The following is a 12,107-nucleotide window of genomic DNA, read 5'->3' as shown; positions in this document are numbered from 1 at the left end:
TTCCCACACATGAGGACAAGGGAACCATGGTGTCACTAAGGGATTTAGGTATGGCACTTTCGGGACTAGAATTATGCCCAGGTGCCTGTGAAGTTGTGGAGTCCATGTTGGAGAAGTGGGGAGCCAAGGAGACAACCACTCGCTCCCCATCACAAGTACATACATCTATAGAGATGTATGGGTCTATACTGTACATAGCAGAGCACATGTCATAGATAGAGGTTTATTCTCACAGATTTATACCATGAGGACTGCATCTGCCGGCATATAGACTCCATGCACACGACATGAGGACCAAGTCTCCAAAATCTCCACCTCGTATTGAACTGGAAAGCGGAGAGAGATTCGTTGTCATCGGGCTGATACATGGTCGAATAATCAGGACAAACATGAGATCATCCCCAATAAATAACACCACGTGTGTATCTGCCGCTGCTGTATCCCTCACACAAGCGTAAGATTAGCGAGTGTATATTCTGTGTGACCTTTCTATAGCAAAGCAATAGAGTCAGTGACTTGCCTATAGCCATCCTGTGGAGTCCTGTAAAACATGCTGAGCGTGCCACATTAATGAAATGTCATGAGACTAGGAACGATCATATATAAGGTGCGAGCAAAACCCCAGCTAGGCTTGTCTCTACCCAGGGCAGCTTAATTACCCTGGCCAAGGCAAAGTTGGTACCTTCCCCGCACCCTGGTTCACGCCTCGTTAGCAATCCCAAGCATCATCCCTGGTGTGAGGTTGGATGTGCAGATTATTTCACTGAAGCTTATTAAGCAGTGCTGGCTTTAGGTTAGATGGCATGTTGGGCATGGAATTTTTTTGCCTCCCCCCCCCCCCCCTCCCGACATAAGCAAAAAAGCAACTTATATGGCACTAATAGGCAGTCTGTCTGTAGTCCCACAGCAGAATAGTGCAGTGTATAAATACTGTACCAGAACCAAGCTCATAACATAAAAACAGCCACTGAACCAAGCTCAGTAAAAAAAATACAACACAAACCAATCTCAGCATATAAATACAATGTAAGAATGATGTTCACAACATAAGTAAAGCAACAGAATGAAGCTCATACTATAAATACAGCACCCGAACACAGCTCATCAAACTACAAACGACCACCTGTCCGTGAGTGATGAGTGACTGTGTGAGTTATATGTGATGATGTCATCGTCATGTGATCAGTCATTGCGGCTCTGAGCTCTGCCCCTGATCACATGACAGTGACATCATCACAGGTCTTTCCTCCCTGTGCATTGAATGAGAAATGCATATATCTATATTAAGCCCCAGTTCAGCAGTATGCAGCAATTCCACTAACCTCATTGGTTCTGATCAGGGGCGTAACTATAGAGGATGCAGGGGATGCGGTTGCACCCAGGCCCAGGAGCCTTAGGGGGCCCATAAGGCCTCTCTTCTCCATATAGGAAGCCTAGTAGTATGAATAAAGCATTATAGTTGGGGGCCATGTTACAGCTTTTGCATTCGGGCCCTGAATCTTCAAGTTACGCCTCTGGTTCTGATTCACAATTCCAGCAACCCTAATTGGTTGTTTGGCTTGTGTGATTCAACCTTATTGGTTGTTTGGGTTCCCTGATTCAACCTGATTGGTTGTTAGTGCCGAACTGGGGTTTAATATAGATATATGCATGAGGGATCATGTACATATATAATGCAATAATTTACTATCTGCATGGAAATATTTTGACCAACTTCAATCCCTTTCACTATATTATATTACTAAGTATCATGTTTCCCTGAAAATAAGACACTGTCTTATATAAATTTTTCCCCCAAAGAGGACACAGTGTCTTATTTTGGGGGGGAGGGACTTCACCTTGTCCACGGCGTCCTGATGCCTTCCGATAGTCTTTGTCTGCGCTGCAGTAAACTACATCCTCCTCGTCTCACAGCTGAGCTTCTGCTGGTGATGGGGCTTTGAATACCCCGCCTCCAGCAAAGCAAATGCTGTGATGGGCTAATCTAGTGCCAGCAGCTAATCCCAGCCGGCGCTCGATGAGCCAATCACAGCCATGCAGTGATGTCATTCAATACCCTGCGTATTCAAAGCCCCGTCACCAGCAGAAGCAGAGATAGCAGACGGGGAGGACTGTGCAGTTTGCCGCAGCGCCGCCGGAGACCATCTGGATGCTGCGGACCAAGTGAGTATTGATTTTTTTGGGGGGGAGGGGGTGGCATGCTAGCTAGGTCCTATTTTTGGGGGAGGCCTTATATTTCGAGCCTTTTCCAAAAACCTGGTAGGTCTTACTATCAGGTAGGACTTATTTTGGGGGGAACATGGTAGCGCCACCAGAAACACTAGTACTAGTACTATAAATACAGCACTAGAACCAAGCTCATAATATACATACAGCACTAGAACTAAGCTTATAATATACATACAGCACCAGAATCAATCACATAACATAAATATAGCACCAGCACCAAGTTTATAACATAAATGAAGCACCAGAACCAAGCTCATAATATACATACAGCACTAGAACCAAGCTTATAATATGCATACAGCACCAGAATCAATCACATAACATAAATATAGCACCAGAACCAAGTTTATAACATAAATACAGCACCAGAACCAAGCTCATAATATACATACAGCACTAGAACCAAGCTCATAATATACACACAGCACCAGAATCAATCACATAGCATAAATATAGCACCAGAACCAAGTTTATAACATAAATGAAGCACCAGAACCAAGCTGATAATCTAAATACAGCACCAGAAGCAATCATATAACATAAATACAGCACCTCCTCGAAACCAAGCTTGGTATATACGTATAGCACGGGAACCAAACTCATTACATAAATACAGCATGAACCAACCTCAGTACATACACAAAATGCAAAAACCAAGCTCTAAACATAAATACAGTCCCAGAACCAAGCTCTTAATATCATAATCAAAATGCAAAAGCAAAGTAAGCGTCTGTGTTGCGGGGGCGCCAATGGGCTGACAGCTGCACCTTGGAACATCAGAGGGATGGAGACAGAGCCAGGAGGAGGATGATTCATGTAGCTCTACAAGACGCTGCTACACAGAGGATGAAGATTTTATGGCCAGACAGTCATAATGGAGGTAATCGCCCCCAGCTTATATCCAGCTGGTGCCTCCCCAACAATCCGGTGGCCGATACCATCTATAATCACAAGGGTCACCTGTAACTAAGGCTGGCCATGCATAGAAGAATACTGTATCTGCAGCATGGGTAACGTGAATACAAATGTTCAGATCATTTTAGTGATGGAAGCCACTATCTCCATTTCTTCAAATAGGATTTTAGTCCTTCGGGGAAGAAGGGAGACGGCAGAAAAAGGAAACCCGCCGTTGTTTTTTGAATTTTTTAATCTCATTGCTTTAGATTATAATGGACGGCCTACAGCTTGCATCAAGCTTGGTTTCGTGCTTGCATCATCGCTCTGCTGTAAATGTAAGGTGCTGGTCGTCAATAGCAGGCTTCCATCACCATAAATATACAGAACATGCTGCCAAGATGCTAGTGCCTAATACAAAGGGGCCCTGCCTCTCTGACCCCCATATTCCGGGAGTTCTTGGCTGTTCCCACAACTTCCATAGAGGGATCAGGAAATGACCTAAAATAGCAATCAAGTTTTTATGTTAAATATATTATTAAATAATTTTTTGGTGTTTTTTTTAATTTTTGACCACTGAGCCTCATAATAATCTGGCACTTCCTGTTCTGCAGAGAAAACTTCTCAGCAATAATCATATTATCATTACAAGCAGGATTACAGTGAAATATGACACCTATGTAAAGATAACACAGGATCCACTAGACATAATAGGTGTTGGGCACAGCTCACCTCCTCCCCTCCTCCTGCAGAGGTCACAGAACATGCCTAGAACATTCTCCCATAAAAGTCAATAGGTCCTCTCCTGTCCATTGTGTCTATAGCCCATTAGGCTGCTGTAAAGCATATTTTTAATTGCTGTTAACTGCAGCAAAAGCAAGATGGCCGCCCCCATAGTCTTGTATGGACAAAAAAAAAATCTTCACAAATAAAATCAGAAAAATGTTTTCCCTTTATGGTTTTAATTAGAAAAAAAAGGTAATAAATCCCCTTTAAATGAACATTCCCTTTAAATGGAGAGTGCACAGTTGTAGAGGGGTGATATTACCGCGATTCCTTGTTATTATTTGATTTTATGCATGTTTTTTTAAGAGGTCAGGTGACTGCTGATGGCTCGGCGGATGTGGATGGAGTAAAATGTTGGCAGGACCTTGGTGTGGCACAGTCGGAGAAAGGTTAGTGTAGCAAGCGGATGTGCCTAAGCCAGTTTGAGACCCCAGTGTAGAAGGTAGTGGGAAAATCCCAGTTGCCGCTGTTGTGGGCATCAAGTAAGACCAGAGTTCTAACCGAAACTGAAGAAGGGAAGAGAGAAAAGCTATATCTTGTGCCGTCTGGATTTTCCTACAAGCCACCTACACGAGCCAAGACCCGCAGTGAGTTGCACCAACTGTGTTCCGGTTAAGGTTGGTTTTCCTGCATGATGTGGTGTGGGAGTGACAATTATTCCTCTCCGGAAATAATGTATACTGTGGCATACAGTCAGGACTTTTTCTGGTGTCATCACCAAAAAGAACGTGAGTGGGCCCCATCCATAGAGCTGGCCCCTCCACGCTGCTCCCCTGCATTGATACCCCATCCATAGAATGCATCAGCATGCAGAAGAAACCAACCAATTCTAGAAAGCAAGCTAAGGACCCGGTTGAGGCTCCATTTGACCCTTTCCATCTCCGGAAAGGGTGCCCCCAATGTAATTGTACACAGAGGTCACACCATTACAATCCTCATAGTGGGTAGGGGGGCTTTGAGCTCATCACCCGCTTTCCATTCATTGTAGCACAAGCCAACAATGTCCTCAGTCTGACTGTTTGGTTACAGTTGAGTTGCCGATAGAGAAGGCTGATATGAGTTGGCCGCTGGGTAGCAGGTGCTGCCTCAATGATTTGCAGACCACACAACGATTTTGTTAATATCCTAGCCTCACTGCCTCTAAGGCTGGATGTATTCCAAAGAATTAACGGAAAAAAAATTAAGTATTGATTGAACAAGGAGCAATGAAGGTCTCAGATGTGACTCATAAGGATTCACTGGTGGGGCAGCATCACAAGTGTATTTAAAGGGATAAGCAAGTAGCCGCCTCAGTCAGAGGAGAGGATAACTCAATGTATTTACTTCAATGAGATAACAGATACAAAGTCCCAAAATTCCCCATCCCAATGATGACTACCTTGTAAATGCTGAGAACCTACAGATACATATGCAGCAATATGTAACTTATAACAGGCGCAACTCTTATAATCTCGCGGCACGTGGGTGCCTGATTTGCCAGTTCCAGTTACTTAACATTAATCTCATCTATCTATCTATCCTACCAAAAGCATAGGAACCCCCTTTCAGTAGAATGCATTGTGTCTTATTAGCATATCACATGTCCTAAGCCATGCTACATATAAGATGGAGACCTTGGATTTGTCAGCCATAGTTTGTGACGAGAACCACACGCTATCGGATATACGGGTTATGCCACTGCATATAAGACGTCCATCGCGAAGCGCAATACATCGGCCCGTCCACAGTGGTGCAAGGAGCATCGTCATTGGACAGTTGGGTAATGGAAGAATGTTCTATGGAGTGGCGAATCACGATATTCCATTTTCAAATCAGATGGCTGTACCTGGGTGTGGAGAATCCTGGAGAACACCACCTGTGTTGTACCGACAGTCAAGTATGGCGAGGGTTCTGTTGTGGTCTGGGGATGTTTTATGTGGCATGGTCCTTGTCCATCGGTTGTAGTGACAAAAACTGTGTACCCTGACATTCTAGACAGTAATGTGCTGCCAACAATGTGGCAATACTCTGGGAATGGTCGGCCATACTTCCAACAAGACAGCGCACCGCGTCACAGATTCAATGCTGTTGGACTGGCTGCACAGAGTCCTGACCTGAACCCTACAGAACATCTTCTGGACAGACTGGAATGACGGGTGAGAAAATATGAACAGTCTCCACCTTCTTTGAGAGAACTCACCAGACATTTGCAGGGTGAATGGAGGGAAATACCAACTGAAGTGTATCAGGCGTTAGTAGAAAGAATGTGACGGAAAGTATCTGATGTCATTAGGGCCAAAGGAGCTCCACTAAGTATTAACAAATGGAAATAAATACAACTTTTGATTCTTGCTCAGGGGTCCAATTACTTTTGGAGGAGAGTGTATATGTGACTGATATCTACCACAAGTGTTCTAATGCTGCTGCACTTGGATACATGATTTGCTTGCTTCCACTTACCTAACATTTCTCTGATCTATCTATCTATAATAATAATAATCCTTATTTGTATAGTGCCAACTTATTCCACAGCACATCTATATCTATCTATCTATCTATCTATCTATCTATCTATCTATCTATCTCATATCTATCTATCTATCTATCTATCTATCTATATCGTATCTATCTATCTATCTATCTATCTCATATCTATCTATCTATCTATCTATCTATATCGTATCTATCTATATCGTATCTATCTATCTATCTATCTATCTCATATCTATCTATCTATCTATCTCCTATCTATCTATCTATCTATCTATATCGTATCTATCTATCTCCTATCTATCTATTTATATTCTATCTATCGTATCTATCTATCTATCTATATCGTATCTATCTATCTATTTATATCGTATCGTATCTATCTATCTATCTATCTATCTATGTATCTATCTATCTATCTATATCATATCTATCTATCTATATCGTATCTATCTATCTATTTATATCGTATCGTATCTATCTATCTATCTATCTATCTATCTATATCGTATCTATCTATCTATCTATCTCATATCTATCTATTTATATTCTATCTATCTATTTACAATCTGACAGTTCAGTAATTATATACAAGCACTCTTCATCTTTAATGCACCCCTGTGATATCCATATACATTTCCATTGTCAGGTTACTGACAAGCTCCTGAAATTGACTTCAAATCCCAATACACATCATCTGTAAGAGTGCTGCCTTGGAGAAACCTAGGATTGATTATCGCCTCCACCTACACATTGATTGCCCAAATCCATATTCCAAATATAGCTGCACATTCCCAATGGGACCAAGGAAGCTAAATGAAGCTGTGGAATATATGTGGGGGGACCATACAGGCAGAAGGAGTTATATATTATCAAGATTACTAAAAGGATATGTGAAACAAGAATGTTCTTCATATCATAGCACCAGCCGATTGCTAGATCAACTAACTCTATAAACTCTATTCATACTCAAGGGGAGGGGGATGACGCCATATTTCATCTTACAGACATATATATGTAGGAATGAGATCATCCAAGAGGTAGGACTTCAGAATAAGCATGAAGAACGAGCGTGCCCAATATCTCTTCAGATAAGGGGTTGGGTATTGGGGTTTATTCCCATCATACAGAACTGCCACATCTGCTATTGTAGGTCAGTTAATGATTAATGGACAGAATTTCGATGTCATGGGGGTTCCCTCAGCAATGCACAACCAGCAATTCTGTATTCAGCACCAATGTCTGGACAGCTCCTTGCTGAACCTCCCATTCTGTACCTATCCCATACACATAGCATCAGACCCCATGGAAAGCAGAGTCCATCTCCAGGCAGAACTGCAGCCTCTGCTGCCCAGATACACCCCTGATGGGGAGATGGTGTATTATCACACAGCATCAGACACAAAGGCTTGATATGGCATGATAGTCTGAGAACAGCAAATATTCCAGAGCCAGCACTTTCTTTATTCACCAGATCATTTGCACTATATAGAGCCCATGACACATATTTCACCATACATTGGGGTCTCTGGGGTGTATGCACAACCCCACACCTGGGTTGCACCTGGAAGGTAGACTTTCAGCATTTGTAGCCCTCACCAGTAAGTTGATAAATTGCAAGAAATATGCCATTATAACATAGAAACCCCACTGCCTAGTAAATAGGGGAACATTACAGTATTTACATTGTGCCCAGATTTGCATGACACCTGGAGATCAACCCCTTCTAAATCTCCTCCAGGACCCATCATCCAGGTGTTAGTTATATTGAAGAGATGATAGTGACATGGTGCCCACCACCTATATCTCCAGGTACATTGGCTTCCATAGTGGTACATTGCAATGTGTGCCCCTAAGACATGGGTAATACCTGAGCAAAAGCCGCCACCCCTTAAGAACCCCTCATTGGAGGGATGATAATATTATTACAATGTAACCCACAAGAAATCCCTTAGGGTCTGCAGTGGTACAAGTCTGGGGGGCAACATGATAAAAAACCTCCATCCATCCAAGCTTCAATGACCAGCAAACATTCATATTAAATAGATTATAACATATTACAGAGAACCCGCTCCAAACAGATACAGATCCATCTAAGTCCATACAGTCCATGCACCTCAATGTATGACCCCAAAACATGGGTAACACTAAGGTAAATCCCTCACCCCCTCCCTATCTACTGACCAGCAGGTAGATACTTATATCACAGTGACTAATACCCTTATTACATAACCCATAGTGCCCACCACACAACTCTCAGGGTCCACAGTGGCACATGCATTTCAATGTTCGCCCCCTAGACCTGCTTAACACCTGGAAAGCAGCTCCCCCAACCTCTGGAGGACCTAGTAAGTGCATATTCATACTGGAAGGATGGCAAGACATTTAATCATATATGAAGCCACAATACCCATTGCACATCACCACAGTGGTGAATGCACTGCAATGAATGCCCCCCAGACTTGGGTGCCACCTGGGCAGCTGCCGCCCACCTCCTTCCAGGACCCGACAATTATACATATATATGTGTATATATACTCACATTGGAGGGATGATAAATTGCCCATTAGTGCCCGGTGCAGCTCTGCTATTCCTAGTGTTCTGGTGGTCCTCAGGGTGGGTAGATGGGGATCTACAGGGTGTCCTTCAGGTGCATCCACGGGCTAGCCCCCATAAGGAAGAAGAGTGGGATAAGTTGCAGCTGATCTCCACAGTAACACGGCATGACACCAGCTAATGCCTGCTGCTGAGAGTGGGGGGGCTCATCCTCTGCCACCTCCATCCAGGTGCATCACTCCTGGGCTCCAGAGCATGTGTGCCCGGGTGCAAGGGGGTGTTCCCAGCAGCCACAGTGCCCGGGCAGTGCTAACAGCAGCAGCAGCAGCCTCATTCAATGCTCACAGCCTGTGCAGCCCCCCTGCCCCCGCACCAGCCGCCCCCACACTCTGTGACGTCACGACGCCCACCTTCCCTGCACACACCTAGGGGGCTTCTTCTGTTTCTAGAGAGGGTCTCTCCCTCAGCTCCTGCCGCAGCCCTGGCTCATTGCAGACGACTCTTCCCCCTCCAGAGCTTGGAACAGCTGCAGATTGTCACAGACAACAGCTCCTCAGCCTGACAGGGGATTATATATACTGTATGCATACTGTGCACTGATTGGGGATTATATACTGTATGTATACTGTGCACTGATTGGGGATTATATACTGTATGTATACTGTACACTGAGGGGGGATTATATATACTGTATGTATACTGTGCACTAAGGAGAGATTATATATACTGTATGTATATTGTACACTGAGGAGAGATTATATATACTGTATGTATACTGTGCACTGAGGGGGGATTATATACTGTATGTATACTGTGCACTGAGGGGGATTATATACTGTATGTATACTGTGCACTGAGGGGGATTATATACTGTATGTATTCTGTACACTGAGGGGGGATTATATATACTGTATGTATACTGTACACTGAGGGGGGATTATATACTGTATGTATACTGTACACTGAGGGGGGATTATATACTGTATGTATACTGTGCACTGAGGGGGGATTATATATACTGTATGTATACTGTACACTGAGGGGGGATTATATACTGTATGTATACTGTACACTGAGGGGGGATTATATATACTGTATGTATACTGTACACTGAGGGGGGATTATATATACTGTATGTATACTGTACACTGAGGGGGGATTATATACTGTATGTATACTGTACACTGAGGGGGGATTATATATACTGTATGCATATTGTGCACTGATTGGGGATTATATACTGTATGTATACTGTGCACTGACGGGGGGATTATATACTGTATGTATACTGTGCACTGAGGAGAGATTATATATACTGTATGTATACTGTACACTGAGGGGGGATTATATATACTGTATGCATATTGTGCACTGATTGGGGATTATATACTGTATGTATACTGTTCCTGAGGGGGGATTATATATACTGTATGTATACTGTGCACTGAGGGGGGATTATATATACTGTATGTATACTGTGCATTGAGGGGGGATTATATATACTGTATGCATATTGTGCACTGATTGGGGATTATATACTGTATGTATACTGTGCACTGAGGGGGGATTATATATACTGTATGTATACTGTGCACTGAGGGGGGATTATATACTGTATGTATACTGTACACTGAGGGGGGATTATATACTGTATGTATACTGTACACTGAGGGGGGTTATATATACTGTATGTATACTGTGCACTGAGGGGGGATTATATACTGTATGTATACTGTGCGCTGATTGGGGATTATATACTGTATGTATACTATGCACTGACGGGGGATTATATATACTGTATGTATACTGTGCACTGAGGGGGGTTATATATACTATATGTATACTGTGCACTGAGGGGAGATTATATACTGTATGTATACAATACACTGAGGGGGGATTATATACTGTATGTATACTGTGCACTGAGGGGAGATTATATACTGTATGTATACTGTACACTGAGGGGGGATTATATATACTGTATGTATACTGTGCACTGAGGGGGGGTTATATACACTGTATGTATACTGTGCACTGAGGGGAGATTATATACTGTATGTATACTGTACACTGAGGGGGGATTATATACTGTATGTATACTGTGCACTGAGGGGAGATTATATACTGCATGTATACTGTAGACTGAGAGGGGATTATATACTGTATGTATACTGTACACTGAGGGGGATTATATATACTGTATGTATACTGTGCACTAAGAGGGGATTGTATATATTGTATGTATACTGGGCATTGACTGGGGATTATATATACTATATATACTGTGAATCGACGGGGATTATATACTGCATGTATACTCTGTATTGACAGGGGATTATATATACTGTATGTATTCTGTGCATTGACAGGGGATTATATACTGTATGTATACTCTGCACTGACTGGGGATTATATATTCTGTATGTATTCTGTACACTGACAGGAAATATATATACTGTATGTATACTCTGCACTGATTGGATTATATACTGTATGTATACTGTGCACTGATTGGATTATATACTGTATGTATACTGTGCACTGATTGGATTATATACTGTATGTATACTGTGCACTGACGGGGGATTATATACTGTATGTATTCTGTACACTGACGGGGGATTATATACTGTATGTATACTGTGCACTGATTGGGGATTTTATACTGTATGTATTCTGTACACTGACGGGGGATTACATACTGTATGTATACTGTGCATTGACGGGGGATTATATATACTGCATGTATACTGTGCACTGACTGGGGATTATATACTGTATGTATACTGTGCACTGACTGGGGATTATATATTCTATATGTATTCTGTACACTGACTGGGTATTATATATACTGTATGTATACTGTGCCCTGATCAGGGATTATATATAATGTATGTATACTGCGCATTGACTGGGGATTATATACTGTATGCATGTTGTGCATTGATTGGGGATTATATACGGTATGTATACTGTTCACTGACTGGGGATTACATACACTGTATGTATACTATGCACTGACTGGGTACAATTTATATTGTATGTGTACTGATTGGGGATTATATATACTGTATATATACTGTGCACTGACAGGAAATATATATACTGTATGTATACTGTGCAGTGACTGGGGATTATATATACTGCAGGCATATTGTGCCCTGATCAGGGAT

General features: G+C 42.4%; 1 protein-coding gene across 1 annotated transcript in view; it reads right to left on the bottom strand.

Annotated features, from left to right (window-relative positions):
• LRRC7 (leucine rich repeat containing 7) overlaps positions 1-9,012 on the bottom strand; it is a 345,019-nt gene extending 336,007 nt beyond the window's left edge. Inside the window, exon 1 of the mRNA XM_066597771.1 lies at positions 8,921-9,012. The gene's annotated coding sequence lies outside the window, so the exon portion shown is untranslated. The remainder of the gene's footprint in view (positions 1-8,920) is intronic.
• Positions 9,013-12,107: the final 3,095 nt, after the last annotated feature.

The sequence above is a fragment of the Eleutherodactylus coqui genome, chromosome 3 (assembly GCF_035609145.1).
Source record: "Eleutherodactylus coqui strain aEleCoq1 chromosome 3, aEleCoq1.hap1, whole genome shotgun sequence".
Classification (NCBI taxonomy): Eukaryota; Metazoa; Chordata; class Amphibia; order Anura; family Eleutherodactylidae; genus Eleutherodactylus; species Eleutherodactylus coqui.
This window is presented reverse-complemented; position numbering and strand designations above follow the sequence as displayed.